Genomic DNA, 17,933 nt, shown 5'->3' with positions numbered 1-17,933 from the left:
CTCCTGCTTTGTATTATTACCCATTTCTTGTCTTAGCGCGTATGGTATCAAGCTGTACCATTCGATTCTGGTACAAGCTGCACATTATGTGTGCCTGTCCACTTTCACTTGGGCATTACAAAAAAGGTAAGAAATCTAAACATATGAAAAATTAGTTGCGCATGGTAGGGTCGGTTCGATATAGCCAGGTTTTTTTTTTTTCTGACTGCAAGGGCGTAATAACTTCTGAGATGGCTGCTACTGTTGCGGTCACAGTTAAAAGGGCTCTTTAAAAGCGTAAAACTTGCATATTTTCAAATGTTTCCCTTATCACCAATTGTTCCCCTCAGGCGGTACGCGCGTAACGTGCGTAACGTCTAAAACCGTATTTTCCGACCGTGGAAGTGAACGCACAACTCGCCTGTGCGCCTCTTAAGAACTTGCGTCTCTCTTTGCCGTTCACTTCATTAATTTAGTTCGGTTTATGGGGTTCAACGTTCCAAAGAGAATCATGTTATGAGGGACGCCGTAGTGGAGTGCTTCGGTTAATTTTAACGCGCACTGACATCGCACAGTACAGGGGCCTCTAGCATTTTACCTCCATCGAAATGCGTCCGCCACGGCCGGGATCGAACCCGCGTCTTTCGGTCAGCAGTAAGCACCATAAGCACTAAGCTATTAATTTCGTTTAAGTGGCAGCGATCTAGTAAGAAATGGTGACAGCTCGAGATGTTGGCGCCCAGACCGAACAGAAAGATCCCTTTCTTGCTCCTGTAACGTCGTGTCTGCGCGTGCGCGTGCGTATTAGTGCTTGCGTTTATTCGTAAAGCCGCCGCGGTGGCTCAGTGGTTATGGTGCTCGGCTGCTGACCCGAAAGACGCGGGTTCGATCCCGGCCGCGGCGGCTGGAATTTCTTTGGAGGAGAAATTCTAGAGGCCCGTGTACTGTGCGATGTCAGTGCAAGTTAAATAACCCCAGGTGGTCGAAATTTCCGGAGCCCTCCACTACGGCGTCTCTCATAGCCTTAGTCGCTTTGGGACGTTAAACCCCATAAACCAAACCAAAACCTATTCGTACAGCTGAAGTGCCTACTTAGTCCCTCGGTGATACATTGTGCGTTTTGGTTGCACGAACATGCAGGTAAAACGAAGAACCTATACACACCCCGCGCTCCACCTGATAGCCACCTAGCGGTCGCTCTAGAAAGTACGCTCGGTACGGCAGTTCATTCAGTCTTGTTTATATCGTACCACTCCATATCGCAGTCCATTCATCGCCACGAGGATGGTTGAAGTTCGCGGCTGCAATTTTTGTTTCCTGCAGTTCCCGTCGATATCTTTTGCTGTGATATGCGCTAGAAACCCTTGTGAAAAGTGAGTAAGCTTATGATGGTGCAGCCAGGCGCCCACCGCGCACGTGCGGCAAATAGTGAGTTGTGACGTAGCACCAGGATCCGCTGAGTTTTCTCCAGTGACTGTGGTCGTCCACTTCGACAGTTCAGTTCGTCCTTTTTTTTCACTCAGCTTCATGTCTGCATCGCTTGTGTCTTTCTGCATTGAATGTGCGAAATTTTGTGCCGCTCACCACAAGGTCGCGCAGGGACATCTACCTAACACACACTGCTTCGTAAGTACATACAATTAATTGAACGTTTCCTATTGGAATGCTTAGTTCTGCCGAAAAATCACCCGCTTCGGTATTCGACAAGATGCATTCGTGCCGGTGACGCATTGCGTATAGCACACAGAGACGATAACCATTGAAACTACGATGCAAACCGACGAATTTCAACTGCTTGACCTTCGCTATATCCTATATGCTTGATAAAGCGCAACTGCATTGGTAGGCAGCAAAAAATAACGTGTGAGAATGCTTTTAACAACCGTCACACAAAGCTAAGTGTACAGTCAGGCCAGAATGAAACGCGAATAGTGCTTGTGGACAAGACAAAATATTTTATGTGTGTATTTTAAGCTGCGGTATACAACTAGCCTGATTCGAGATTCTGGATAAAGATCCTACCGAAGCATAATTCATCAACCGGTTGTGTAGGAATATTTCGCTGCAAAGTGGAAAAGTATGGCATATGCGTGTTGGCGTTTAACTCCGGTCTGACTGTATGTGCCAGGCACTTCGAGCTCAGTGTTTCGTTCATTGGCCACTTCGCCCCACGCCAATATGGCACCTTTTTACTTTGCACTAGACCGATGAAAAGGTACTTGAAAAGCGCCAGAAAAATATGTACCATTGCACTATACAACTGTTTTCACGGTCGTGTTGGCGATAGATAAGGGAACACAGCGTCTCCAGTGCATTTTGTGGCGGTTTAAACACCCAACTATGAGCATAACGCTGCTGGACACACCCAGAAGTTTGTGTCACAAAGCATAGCTGTTGTTGCTTATAGCACGACGCAACGGCCAAAAAATTCCAGTAGAAAGTGAGACATCAGTGTAGGGAACTTACAGTGGGCACCCGGTGCGGCCGGTTCCGCTCCCGAGTTAATTGGGCGAGTGGGCCAGACATGGCTCTTGTAAAACACGCTGTGTTTTGTTCCTTCCTTGTTTGGCTTCGAGCCGTTGAGCTGTTTTACAAGAACCGCTACCAGTGGAGCAGCCGTCGCTTTGCAGGGAGAAGGGCCTGAACAGAGTGGCGATGGGCCGAAGGTATAGCCGCATCCATGTTTTACGTAGAGCTATACAAACTTCAAGACGGAGAACACACGGGGACAGTCCTGTCTGCGTGTGTCGGTTGTCTTGGAATGTGCGACGCCAGGCAAAAAGAGTGAACGCACGCAGCGACTATTCCAACGTCATCATTTTCTTACACGCTATGTGCGTATCTACTTGCCCGTTCACCAAGACAGACGTTTGCACCGTCTGTGACATCCTGAAGTGAGTCCAGTGGAACTTGCTCCCGACAGCATTTTCACAACCACTGCTATGCAATGGCCGCATGATGCTCGGAAGGATGCGCTAAACAGAGCGAGTGAAAGCGATGTCTGCGCCTCATTATCCGCTATGTCCATGAACGACCTTCCAAGAGGCATCGGCCCCACATTTTCTAGTTGATGGCTGCTGCAAAGCTTGCAACAAAAGAAGAATTCAGTGACGCGCGAATGTTTACACCTGCGTGTGCACGCATCCACAGTCCAGATGTTTCTTTTTTCCCCACCGTGGGGTCATTGGTACCGGGGAGGTAGGGCCTTCTCGCGTATGCAAGCGGCGCGTCCATCACCGCGTGCCTCCGCGTGCCGCCATGATGGAGGGACACGCGCCTGGACACGGGGAATGTCGAGCGGACGGGAGGAAAAGGCCGGCCGCAAATACGCAGTCTGCATATGCGTCGTTCCCCCCCTCGTATGAGGACAGTTGTGCATGGTTTTTCCACTGCATAAAAGCACTGCTGCACTGCGCGTGTGACCCCAACTTGTGTCGACCGCGTCACGACGGCAACGCTCTGGGCACGGAACGTGCAAATGCATGTATGCCTCTGCGCGTGCTCCGCATGAAAGAAAGAGGGAAGGATAGAAAGAGAGAATACCGCTAAAACTCCAGGACTACGTTCTCTAGAAGGCGCATTTTAGGTTAGAAGTCAGGTTTAACCACATTCCAAAGAAATCTGTTTCAGGTGCAAGGACCGGTAAAGAGCCTCATGTCTACCGCAAATTTGCCCCCTTTTTGGTATACATAAAACTGCAAGCAACTGTTCTTTGCAAATTTTATGGTTACCTTGCAAAGCGTTATCAGGAATTAAGGACAGATGCTAGATAGCGGCGTATGCCACTTTTTTGGGAGAAGTCGCGTTTTGGTGCAAGTAATCGGACGTGTAGCGTACTGTTTTTGTTTTGTTTTTTTGCACAGGATTGAAGTTCTAGCTGATCTGTCGCATGAGTCGAATATAGCGGCATCTCGATGCCACCCCTATCGTTTGTTCCAAAACCATTCAATATTTAAACAATGGGCGTCTACGGAAACGAATCTTTTGGCGACAAAAACAAGCTTTTTGAAAAATGTACAGCTCAGATCGGTTTTTTCCAGCGGCTTCAAATAGAACAGAAACTGGACTTTCTGCTATTCGATGTCGCGTTTTCCGAAACAGAGAGGAAAATTTGTAAAAGTGACATATTCGCAACACGCGCAGGACATCGCCCGCAAATGCATCTACAAGCATCTTCAGATTACTTCAGTCGAAAGAATTCATCGCCTAGGAAGAAAGAAAACAGGAGCTACTAGACCAGTAATTATGAAATTCTATGATTCCAGGGAAAAAGATAGCGTTCTTAAAAACTGCCACAAACTTAAAGGCACGTCTGTTAGCGTCAGCAATGACTACGCAAAAGATATTGTACAAGTTCGGAGGAATTTGTGGCAGTCTGCTGCTGTCGAACGATCTAACGGACAAAAGGTATCGCTGGTTCACGATAAACTGAAGATAGATGACCGTCTGTACTCTTGGGATGACACTCGAAACGAGCGTTTGCTCTGCCGGACCCAACGTAAGGGTGCTCGAAACACCCACAACGGATCGGAGACAGCAGATGACAGCCATAATGGGTCACCTTCCAGAAGTGAAAGTAATTCATAGCTCAGGATAGTTCTGTTGAATGCTCGCAGCATTCTTAACAAGGTCACAGAATTGGAATTTTTATTGCTCTCAGAGAACCCGCATGTCGTTTGCATAACGGAAACATGGCTCAACAGTGATGTTTCTTCTGATTGCATTGTTCCTCCTGGCTACACAATGCTCAGATGGGATCGAGATTCCCGTGGGGGTGGTGTGGCCATTATTGTGAAGTCATCGCTCTCAGTTTCCACGATTACGAGCGAAATGCCGGAGTCAGTGTGGTGTAAAATTATGTTTTCTGGTGCTGCGTACGTCATAGGAGCAATTTACAGGCCACCGAATACTTCACCCGATTTTCTCGATAAGTTAAATGAGTTTCTTTTCAGTCATGTAACTAGGAGCACCCGCCTAATAATGACTGGCGATTTCAACTTGCCACATATTGATTGGGGATTGACTACGCCTGGGCATACAGAAATTTCTAGCGCGGAAAAATTGCTGGATATTGCTTTCTTTTACAATTTGAGACAAGTAGTTGGACAACCTACACGGATATCGCCTCAGTCACAGTCATTACTAGACTTGGTGTTCCTCTCAAATAATGTAGGAGATATTGAAACAAATGTCACCGATGGAATATCTGATCACAAAATTATTTTCGTGAAAGTGCTTACTTCTGTAAACGCTCCTGCGGAACCTATGATTCGAGTAGAAATCAAAGAGTACGGGAAGGCCGATGATACATCCATCCTGGATTACCTGGAAACTTGTTTTGATGAATTTGAAAGTGCCTCTGAAAATGCATCAGTTGAATGGTTATGGCAGCGTCTTAAAGTTATCATCAGTACTTGTGTCGACCGGTACGTTCCAACTAGAGTTAAGAAAACAAAGCAGCGCAACCCATGGGTCACCAGGGATATCATTCACGCGAAACGGAAGTTGAAAAGATTGCGTAGAAAGAAAGCCGACTTCAACGACATACAGGTTTTACGTCAAAAAATAAAAATGTTGCTATCGGCTGCAAAAGAAAGATTTTTCAATCACACTCTTAGTGGTTTTCTGCGAAATTCTCCAGAGAAATTTTGGCGCTATCTTGATAAAAGAAAGGAAAGAGTAAAGCAGGTGACAGTGGGAGCCGAACTTATTGCAGATAAAACGAATATGGCCGACCACTTCAATAAATATTTCCAATCTGTATTCGCAAGAAACACGAGCCAAAGCGACGCACACGACGAAGCACATTCTCGTGAAACGTCTATCGATGCTATCAGCTTTACTCAAAGCGGCGTGTTTCAGCAGCTGATAGAATTGGACGAAAAAAAAGCTATCGGCCCGGATGGAATACCTACATGCTTCTTGAAACGGTATGCTGAATGGATGTCCTTCTACTTGGTAATTATATTCCGAAAATCACTCGTAACTCATTATCTGCCACAAGACTGGCGCACTGCCATTGTTATACCCGTATTTAAAAGTGGCAATCGCACACTTATGAACAACTATCGGCCTGTGTCACTTACTTCAATCTGCTGTAAGGTAATGGAACATGTTATTGCGAAACATATTATCATTTTTTTGGAAACAAATGGACTACTTTCTGAATGTCAGCATGGCTTCCGTCGAGGGTTTTCAACGGTGACACAGTTAATTGAGACAATACATGACCTTTCTAAAGCTATAGATGACCGGGGACAGATTGATGTTATTTGTGTAGATTTTGAAAAAGCCTTTGATAAGGTTCCTCATGACAAATTACTCCTGAAAGTGCGAAGGGCTGGCATTAATGGAGACATCCTTAGATGGATAGAAGCGTACTTGGCGAAACGCAAACAGGCGGTACGTGTTGACAATTGCGAGTCTGGCTTTTTGGATGTGTATTCTGGTGTACCACAGGGTTCTGTGCTGGGGCCATTGCTATTTCTAGTTTATATCAATGACGTAGTATGTGCAGTTGGAAATTCTGTTAAACTGAAACTATTTGCGGATGATTGCCTCATTTATGCACCTGTCACATGTGAAGGAGATCAGATTAACATTAACCAAAACCTGCAGGCTTTTGCTCTTTGGTGTGAGAAATGGGAAATGAAAATCAACTTCAATAAGACCACATTTACCCATATAACTAACAAACGAAATATAATTTCTTTTCAGTACAGTATTGCAGGTCACGATTTGGTTAATGTTAGTACATTCAAGTATCTGGGGGTGTCAATTTCTCACAACCTAAGTTGGCACAATCATGTCAAAAATGTTTGTGCGGTGGCACATAGAAAACTGTGTTTTCTAAGAGGAAAGTTGGGGAGAGCAACGAAAGATGTCAAACTTTTAGCATACAAATCTCTCATCCGGCCTTCCCTAGAATATGCATCTGTAGTATGGTCTCCTCGGCAGAAGATTCTTTCAACGGAAATAGAAAAGATTCAAAGACGTGCAGCGAGATTTATTTGTTCAAAATACAGGAAAACAGATTCGGTAACGGAGATGTTAAACTCATGTAGTCTAGAAACATTAGAAAAAAGACGTAAAAGGCAGAGATTAAAAATACTTTACCAAATCATACACGGAGAAATTAACATCAATAAAGAAAAATATCTGCAGCCTCCAGGTAGACTAAGCTCCCGCCTTAACCACCACAAAGCAATTCGGCCATACTTGACACGAACTAACGTCTTTCGCTGCTCATTCTTTCCGGATGCTATTGAGCACTGGAATAAACTGCCCGCTCACGTTGCTGAGTCTACAGGTGTAGCGGCATTCTTGAATGCACTTGGGGATTCCGTCTAGGCATGGGATTCCTGCAAACGTGCGCGTAACTGATTGTCAAATATTTCTTTTTGTATAGCAGGTGGCTCTACAGTGATGTGAGTTGTGTTGCGTTTCTATGCTCTCTTGTATTGTATGCTCGAAGAAGCTTGTTCATTCATGGTTATATATGCATTTTTTTCTCTTCATTTTCCCTCCCTGTAATGACCCTCAAATGAGGGTTGACAGTATTCATAAATAAATAAATAAATAAATAAAAATATACGTCTCGCCGTAGCCGAGTGGTCTAACGCTGCACCACACATATAAAGAGATTCTCAAATCGAACCTTCACTACCGCCCTTTATTTATTAATGCGTTAACATTACAAGGGTCTGTCCAAGAGGAAACGACGACCGCCGTAACACGTGGCCCCAAGTCGCCGTCACGCGTGACCACCTCTGAAATTTCCGGAGCCCTTCACTACGGCGTCCCTCATAGCAACTGAGGCTATGAGGGACGCCGTAGTGAAGGGCTCCGGAAATTTCGACCACCTGGGGTTCTTTAGCGATGTCAGTGCACGTTAAAGAAACCCAGGGGGTCGAAATTTCTGGAGCCCTTCACTACGGCGTCCCTCATAGCCTCAGTTGCTTTGGGCCGTTAAATCCCCATAAACTAAACCTCTGATATAACGAACTTTAGATCCAGGTTCCCCTTCCCGAGCAACCTCTCGGGACCAGTCATAATTTAACTGCCGCCTGCCATGGTGGGCGGTTTACTCACAATCTGATGGACAGGTAGCCTGCCTGATCTCACAACGTCACTGTGAAAGGCGAAGCGTTGCTCGGGAAGAGCAACCTAGGTGCACAAGCTCCACCGGCGGCTGTGTTTGAACCAGCTGGGGCAGTGGCGCATCGCTCAACCGCTGCACCACTGCGCCAGGAGTGGTATGAGGACTCCCAGGAATCTATGACTGTAAAGTATAAAATGCCTCAAAACGCATATTTTGGAATTAGCTAAAATAGAATAAGCAGCAACAGAAAATGCTAACCAATTCAAACGATCCACTGAGGATAGTCTAAGAGTCTAAAAATCTTATCTTTAATACAGCCCTTAGCTCCTTGTCATGCGTTAAGTGGGGGTAAAACAAAACTAAACCGCTGTGCCAATTTGCTGCCAATAGTTTACCGCTACTTACGTTACTTATGCGTATCGAGTTCAGATAATGTCTCGTATTGTGGAGAAAACACTTTGCATTGATTTCAAACTTCCGAATTATTACTAATTCTTGTGATGATGCCTTATGCAACACCCCCCCCCCCCCCCCCCCCCCTCGATGTAATGCCCTCACAGCCGCCGCGGTGGCTCAGCGGTTATGGTGCTCGGCTGCTGACCCGAAAGACGCGGGTTCGATCCCGGCCGCGGCGGCTGGAATTTCTTTGGAGGAGAAATTCTAGAGGCCCGTGTACTGTGCGATGTCAGTGCACGTTAAAGAACCCCAGGTGGTCGAAATTTCCGGAGCCCTCCACTACGGCGTCTCTCATAGCCTTAGTCGCTTTGGGACGTTAAACCCCATAAACCAAACCAAACCTAATGCTCTCACAGGCATTTGGGGTAGTGGTGGTGGTGAAAAACATTTATAATGCAATAAATATTTACAGAGAGGTGATTGGGGTAGGCCCTATTGGCCCTTTCCCCTAACAATACTAGGTGGAGCCCCTATTCCGGGGCCCCATTGGCAAGCAACGCCGCCCGCGTCCGGTGAACCAAGGCCTTTTGGGTCTTTAGGTCCTGACAGCCGAGCAGGGCCGCCTCCCAGTACTCTCTGGTGGGGTTGGGGGGGATAGATGGGTTTGACTGACACGCCCAAACCATGTGGAAGGTGTCAGCCACCTCCCCACAGAACTGGCACGCGCCATCAAAGGATGTATTGAAATGTTTAAGCACCGCCGGGCACAGTACAGTGTTAGTAAAAATTGATGGCGGTTTTGCATTGCTAAGCACTGAATATTGAGCGAAAGCAGGTTTTTGGACATCAACACCACGTACATGAAAGCAAGATTGAGGTGTCCACTGATCCAGGGAGCCAGTTGTGCGCCTTTCCTTTCGCAAAAGTCAACGGACTCTACAACGTTGTCAACGCCAATGAACCCAATGAACGCCGGCGGCCCACTTGTTTTGTTTGGTTTGATTTTTCGGGAAAGGAAATGACGCATTACCCGCAGCGGTGGCTCAGTGGCTAAGGCGCTCGTCTACCAAGCCGGAGTACCCGGGCGCAAACGCGACCGCGGGGCCGCGTTTCGATGGAGGCGAAACGCAAGAGGCGCCCGTGTGCTGTGCGATGTCAGTGCACGTTAAAGATTCCCACGTGGTCGAAATTATTCCGACCTCCACTACGGCACCTCTTTCTTTCTTTCTTCTTTCGCTCCTACTTTCCTCCTTTCCCTTATGGCGTGGTTCAGGTGTCCGCCGATATATGTGAGACAGATACTGCGACATTTCCTTTCCTCAAAAACCAATTTACCAATCATTGTGCTGTGCGATGTTAGTACACGTTGAAGATCCCCAGGTGGTTGAAATTATTCCAGAGACCTCCACTACGCACTACGGCAACTCTTTCTCTCTTCCCTCACGGCGCGGTTCAGGTGTCCACCGACATGTGAGACAGATACTATTTCCTTTCCTCAAAAACCAATTTACCAGCTGTCCCATCTTGTTGGACACCCGAACCACGTCGTAAAGGAAGGGATAAGGGAGGGAGTGAAAGAAGAAAGGAAGAAAGAGGAAATTTAAGATTGGTTTTTGAGAAAAAGAATGGGCGTAGTATCTGTCTCAAATCTGGGTGGACAGCTGAACCGCGCCTTAAGGGAAGGGATAAAGGAGGGAATGAGAGAAGATATGTCATATAGCTGCCGCACCTCCACCACTCCTCCACTTGAAGGTCAAATTGCGGCGTCGATGATCTCGGCTTGACTAGACCTGTGTATCTGCTTGTGTTTTATGCGCGCCGCGTTCAGTGGGCGCGTTTAACGTCGACACCTCTCCCAGATCATCTACGTGACTTTGTCTGGAAACTTGGCTGGGCAGTGCTCCCTACTTGTGATCGGTTAGAGCGGTGGGGTGTGTTACGCTCCAGTACCTGTCCGAATTGCCCGCTCCCGGAATCTAATCGCCACGCTACAGTCACCTGTGTTGTAGCGCGTGTCTTTTGGCGCGCGGTTCATGCGGGATTTCGTGGGCAGGGCATTTCGTGCTTCGTCTCCCGCGGCCGCTTCCCCAGCGGCCGTTTTGCTCGCCTGTTAATAGTTGCAGGTCTTTTTAGTTTATGGCGCAGTCGATGCGCCGCGGTCGCTAGTGGCTTTCGACGCCGCGCTGTGTGGCCAATTCTCGGCCGTCTCCGACGGGAGCTGATTAGTTTTTTGTCCGAGGAACTCTTTTTCTTGGGTGAGGAAGAGTTTCTCCGACAATGGTCATGCCCATTTATTTCTGTTAATAACGGTCGTCTTGTCTTGGTTTTTAGGCCAAACTGGCGCTAAGGTGTCCTTTTCAATGTTTCAATGACTAATTATCGACTTTTCGCTCTTCTGTCAATCGGTATATGTGCATTCTTCATTTACATTGCCCATTCCTGTTAGTTACTTAGAAATGTTTACGGTACCTGTTTAATTGGCTCACCTTACATGCTTAATGTCATGTGTTTTTGTTAATGTGAATGTATCGTGTAACCTTGGCATGTGTACATATGTAAATAAATTTTTTCTAAACATCGCGTAAAGAATCGTTTCATCCATTGACGACATGAAATTCGGGCTTGCGCGCAATGAAATCCTGAAACCGAAGCCTTCAGATCACGTTTTCGCAGTGCGCGCTTGTATAGATTTGGCGGGAAGCTTTTGTTCAGATTTCGATTTAAAAGAGCCAATAGCAATAATAAAGAAGAGTAGATGTGTACATTTTTGAAACTAAAGCTCTAGTTTCAGCTGTACCTTGGTAGTGCATGTATGTTTCTGTACGATGTGTTGTATCCGTAATTACGTTAAATTAATTTTATTTTTATTTCGCAAGGATAACTGTATGGGAGGCTCTCTGCGAGGTTTATGGCAACAGGTCGTGCATGATATGTCTTTACCGTAAACTCATGTGTTCAACTGCTTGTCAAAGAGAGTATTATTGCAAATAAGTTATCTATGGTGACGTCAGTCAGAGCCTGAATTTCGAAGTCATGATCGGCTTTTAGTCCGGCCTCCCTAAAACAGCTGGAAGGCATCCATCTGGTTTGCTATTGTCGGACACCACTCAAGTCTGCAGTGGAGCTCCGCCCACAACCGGGACCGCCGAACAGAATCCCTCGGTGACAAAAAAAAAAAAAACACCGTTGCTAAAGCTAATCATGTCCTCAGGAAGACACGGAAGCTAATCAGGAAGACACGGGTTCGATCCCGGCCGCGGCGGTCGAATTTCGATGGAGGCGAAATTCTAGAGGCCCGTATTCTGTGCGATGTCAGTGCACGTTAAAGAACCCCAGGTGGTTGAAATTTCCGGAGCCCTTCATTACGACGTCTCTCACAGCCTGAGTCGTTTTGGGACGTTAAACCCCATAAACCAAACCAAACAAGCTAATCATGAGATGAAATTATATGCTCAAGAATTCTGATGTCTCTGGCTTTCTTGACATAGCCAAACACTAATAAGTTGATTTTGTTCACTGTTCTGGTTCGTCGGTGGAAGAATTTGGCGGTTGGTCGGCGGAAATCGCTTTTCTTTTTTAAGTTGTATCCTACTGTATACTATATAGTCTAAGGTTTTCATTAATTATTCATTCATGCGGTGGGTGATCGGGCAGCTCCTTATTAGGTTGTTGTGGTGGAGAGGTGGCCGGTGGGTGCCTCGGCCACCCAGACAGGCGTTTTTGTAGACCGACAATAGCACTGCTTCCGTGATAAAATAACGTCGCATCAGAAGCACTCTAAAGATTGCATTGCAAAACTAATGGCGACTATGACATCCCAACAGCGATATTTGCACGCCGGGGTTCTCAGTGAATTCTTCAGATTAAAAGTATGCGTCGTTCATTGAAGCGTGCTGGGTAACGTGCGACTGTAACGGGCTGCCCCCTATGGCGTGCACGTAAGAAGGGACTTTCCATCGGCAATTAAGATTGGTGTGAGTGCACGGCTTGGGTTGCTTTTAAATTAGCGAGCAATAAAATGTTACCTTGCCATCGTCCACTTCCTCGTCAGAAGCTACATGTCAGCTCTTACAGCTGCTTATTGGTGGCAGCCTTAAGCACCACACTTGTTTTTCCCAAAGAGTTGCCTAATGCTAAGAAGAAACGCCGAAGAAATTTCCCGTATGTGAAGAGAGACAGAAGAAGAAGAAAAAGTGGGGGAGGGGGGGGGGGGGCTAATCAGAAGAGCATGTCGTTGAACGGTTGTGCCCCTCAATACCGAGAGTCATGGCCTGGCTGTTGTAACAATGAACCTTGAGCAAATATCTGCCGCTGAGGATGGCAAAAAAGACAGCGCCATGTGGCCAGAAGTACTGAATAAATCACGATAAGTGATTCGCAACCTTAAGGTTGCGATGAGCTCGGCGATGTTCCACCCTTCATGGGGAAGAAGTTGAGCTGTTTTTGAAGATTTAACAGGAGGGGGGAGGGCAACAAATCATGTGCAATGGTCTAACAGGCTTCTCACTTCTGAATTATGATGATAACTTTCAGTGGTGCAAGGGCAGCTTTAGCCAAAGAGCGTCATGAGACAACGTGTTTCAGTCTACACAAGGATAGGTCAAAAAACCTTTTACCATTTTATTGGTCCTCTCAGAAAATATAGAAGTAACATAAAATAAAGAGAGAGGAAGACGTGTACCAGGCCAGGGGAAAGCTTGCGCCGAAAGGAAAACCAGTGAATAACTGGCACCATGCACTGAGCATCGAACGCCGCGCCTCCAACATACGAGGTGTATGCAAACCACTTGGCCACTTGTTGCTTCTAAAGCACATCGTATTCAATGTCAGATCTCAACAAAGAAGTTATTGCTTTGAGTCTAATTGTGACTGATGGAGAGAGGAGGGTGTAGTGTTTTTAGCCTGATTCTATTGAATCCTGTGCACGAATTGGAGTATTCACCGCCCCCAATAAGAGGAGTTAAAACTGGTATATGTGTAATAAAGAAAGCTCTTTTTGCCCAAACTTTGGAAGTTCATCAACATGGTCCTGTAGTTGACGAATTAGATTATTTTTTTTTCGTGATCTTTTTTTCGCCCGAATGCATTTCAGAAAGAAGGTGGTTACGAACCCGAAGAAGAGCGCTCAAACAATGAAATAAAATTAATATAGTAATTAACTTTTGCTAGTAAATTATTTACATGTGAAGTGTGAGATGCTTCTTTTCCTCCTATAGAGCAGTCGCCAGCTGTGCTACAGTTTCCCTGCCTCGAGATTACGCCAGTTTCGTTACTTTCACTCGGGTTATATCTGGAACGCCCCGCATACATCTAAGCGGGAGGTATATGATCGGGTTTTGCACGGGTATTTGCATATCTGTTTTCGCTGATTTCCTTGGCGAGATCCATGACAAGTCTACGAGTAAGTGCAGTGTAATACCCCTTGAAAGAGAGACAGACGAAGTCGTTAGAGAGAAGCGGGCCCCCCTCGGGGATCCGGTGAATCACCTACACCAAAAACCGCATTATTTTTTTCTTTTTGTAAGAAACCACGCCTGCGTACTTCCCCTGAATTGTTGTTGTTCTCCGTGTCCCTCTTTCTTTCAGTATTTCTCTCTCTTCTCTTTTTTTTCCTTTCTTCCTTCTTGTTTCTATCGTTACTGGGTCCTAAGAGCGCTTTTTTTTTCTTTTTTGTTTTCTTCAGGCGGGCGACGTTTTCTCGCGCCCTGAGTGCGCACGCTGCCGTACTCTCTCGTCTCTGAGCGGCGGAGCTTCGCCAAATGGGTCCCGTCTCCATTTAGCCGCGTGGCTTTCCCTCCGGCCGCCTTCTGGTTACTATACTGCCCCTCGCAGATGTTCGCGGGAGTCGGCAGCACGAGGAAGGCGTATAGCGTGGGTTTTAACTGGAAGTGCGTGACTTAACACGGTCCCCACGTGGCCCGCATCCGTGTACCACCCAGCGGCAGACTGCCTATACGGCTGCTCCAGGATTGTGTATAACGCTTTGCTGCTTCATAAACTGGAACAAAGGGAAAAGGAAAAAGAAAGCGCTACATGCGGGCACCCCGGCTGCCTCTACTAAAGCGAGAACGTGCAGAACGGGTCTAGGAGCAATGCAGTTAGCGGATCGCGCTCGAAAGCGGCCGTGGTACAAAGGAGGCTTGATATGCAAGTGGCGGATTCGTGGGCAGCTCTTGGATGTGGCGATTGAGGAGGAGTGGGGTGGACGTTTCATATGGCCAGTGTTTTATTTCATTTACGGGCCCCTGAAATGATGTGGATGGTCATTTTACAAAGCAGCTGATCTGTAGGCATGGTCTCTGTGATTACAGTGTCGATCACACTTGTCTAGAGCGCTGGAAAGGTGCCGTTCCGGGGGAATGAGGAGAAATTAAGAAGCAGATATTGACTTTCACTGATAATGCTTTCGCTCGAGAGCAGCTGAATAGAGACGTGAACGCACAGGCACCAGCGCCTTACCGTTAGCAAAGCAGCTGCGAAAAGATTTCTCTTCATTTGCTCCGCAGCATACCGTCCGAGCACTCAAGACAAGTGTGAAGAGTACTGGGTCTCTTTATCAATAAACACCGCCGTGTCGACACAACACTGGCCAAATTGCGCAAGGTGGGGGACCAGGTGAGCCGCATGATCCGCCGGGTTTCCAATAACCGCGGGGGGTTACGGTGCAAAGATGCCTTGCGGCTGGCGCACGCATTCGTAACCAGTCGAGTCTTGTACTCGACTCTTTACCTCCACCTTCGCAAATGTGACGAGCAAGCCCTTGAGGTGGTTATCCGTAAGATCTACAAGCGTGCTCTCAACCTGCCGGTCACAACGTCCAACCAGCGCCTCCTGGGTCTGGGGATGGTCAACACCTTCGTGGAGCTCCGAGAAGCACACTTGACAAACCACTACACAAGACTCTCAAAGACGCCGTCGGGTCGCCGCCTGCTTGCCCGACTTCACATTCAACATCCAACACTGACGGAAGAGCGCGTGCGCATTCCCGAAATCTGGATATACGCCCTGCACGTACGCCCTCTTCCGGCCAACATGACACGAGACGACCATAGTGGCCGGCGCCTCACGCGGGTGGTGGTGGTGAAAACTTTTAATTGCTCAAATAGAGTTTGGGAGCCACAGAGTGGCCCCGCTACATGGTCGGCGTCCCTAGTCCGGGACACCGCATGACAATGTCCCGTCTCTCGCCCGTTTCACCAGAGCCCTTTGGGACTCAAGCGAGGAGCAGTTGAGGAGGGCAGTCTCCCATGCCTCTCTGGAAGGGGTTGGGGAAGGGGGGAGGTGGGGATTTTGAGTACATGCCCACACCATGTGGAAGATATCACAGGTCTCCCCACAGTGCGGGCATCGCCCGTCCGTGTTAGGATCGTAATGTTTTAAGATTGCAGGACAGAGTAGAGCACCTGTCTGCAGGCGCCTTAAAGTTCGCTCACGCTACTATGGAAACAAACGCGGAGTATTTTACACGGACGCCACCGGCCCACACCATGGGGGTTCGTACACTACACAGCCGCAGTCGTCCATCAAAACACCGCAGTGAACAGCCTGACATTCAAAGCACAAGACATTACTCATGCGGAAGAGGTGGTAATCGCGCTCGCCACCGCCGATCAGGACTCGCGGGTCATCATTACCGACTCACGAGGGGCCTGCAGGAACATCGAAAGGGGCTTTATTCCCTATTTGGCATACCGAATACTTCAGAATAGCAATTATCTCGGGGATCCCGCGTTCCGCACAATAGTAGTATGGACTCCCGCGCACACGGGTCTCGAGGGCAACGAAGCGGCCGACGCCGCTGCCCGCGCGCTCACTCTCCGGGCATCGCCCTCACGTCCCCCCGATGCGGACTCCGACCCCAATCCGGCTTTTACCTTCAAGGAAATCATCCAATATTACGAATTCGGCGATGCACCGGGATAGATGCGACATGTGCAGCTGGCGGCGCTGATTAATTCTCCCCTGGAAATGTTTCCCTCAATGCGCCTGTCACATCGGACGCCCGCCTTATGCGGTTGGATTGGTGAGCGACTGGACGTGACAGTGTGTGACGCACGGTTATCCTAAACCCTCACCCCACACACCTACTCAGGAATTACAATTAAGCACTCGGAATGGCGTCAGCACTTCGCACCACCCCTGCTGTCACTGAAATTCCCATTACCACAAGAGTAAACGTCCGTATAGTTCGTTAAAAACTTTGATCGCAGATAAAAAAAAATGGATCAATACTATGCTTCCAAAAAAAGTCTGTCTGTAAATCCATTTCCTCTTTGACAGCCACCCAATTACATCTGACGGTCACTTCGAGAGGAAGGGGGAAATTTTTTTTTGTCTACCTTGCTGGACTGCTTCTCCGAATTGCTGAATGTATTCATTAGGGGCATCAGGAAGTTTTAGTATATAGTTGTATCCATTTTAGTATCCTCACCCCAAGCTGATGCCAAGCTGTTACAGCGCAGCAATGTAGTCCTCGTCGACGAAAGCTTTAATGGACCGTGGTAGCAGCTCCATACAAGAAATGTAAAACACTGTGGCGTCACCTAGTGATAAAAGCTAAAAGCACATGGTGGACGATGCGAAGGGCGCGTTGTTTATCCTCAAAGGGCTCACTGATGAGAGCGTAAACTATAGTAGAGCATGACGAACATTCCAGAAAGTAATAAAAAAAAACACTCTGTACTTAAAACAAATACGCGATATTTTATCGAGATGTGTGCACGTGGTGGGCTGCACTGACAATGGTGAGGTTCACCGACAAGATGGCTTTTTATGCGATTTTCAATGTCAAATTAAAATTATAAATCCTCGTTTCTTTTCTACTGCAGTGCTCAGTTCTTACAATATAAAGCATGATGTTTTCATTTCCGTCATATTCTCATGACACATTTTGGTCAGAGGTCGGTGCCTTTAACGCATGAGGGGATGTGGTCTGTGAGGTGCGTGCGGCTCATGGGCAGAAAGAAAGTACAATGCAGTGAGTCGGACATGTTTAGGGAGGAGGATGTTGTAATTTATTTTGCGCACAGCGTGTGTTCACGGGTTCATGTGGGCATGATTAGGCCTGCCAAGGGATTCCTTCCTCCTCACCCACCCCTCCGTCTATTCACACGCGTCCGTGTGCAAAAGGATGTCCCCAAAATAATTCGCAGCCTTTCTAGGAATGTATAGGATGCCAGGTTTGCTACTGGACCCTGCGGAGGGGTTCTTTCTGCATCGCCAGCGACCCATATCTCTAGAGCGTGGACGGAGCCTAGGGTCTTCACCCGTTCAGAAGCTGGAACCTGCTACTGTGACCCAATACGGGGCACAGAGGCAATGTTCTGTATATTTTTTGACGAATGGCGTACAAGCATCCTGAGCGTTCGCGCGTGGGGCGGCGAGTGACACGAAAGCAAACAAGATATTTTCAGACATCATGTTTACAGATGATGATGAGAATGATTATATTTACAGA

This window comes from Amblyomma mixtum, chromosome 2 (genome assembly GCF_055824585.1).
Source record: "Amblyomma mixtum isolate Tamu chromosome 2, ASM5582458v1, whole genome shotgun sequence".
Classification (NCBI taxonomy): domain Eukaryota; kingdom Metazoa; phylum Arthropoda; class Arachnida; order Ixodida; family Ixodidae; genus Amblyomma; species Amblyomma mixtum.
The sequence above is the reverse complement of the archived record's forward strand: the minus strand, read 5'-3'. Positions refer to the sequence as shown.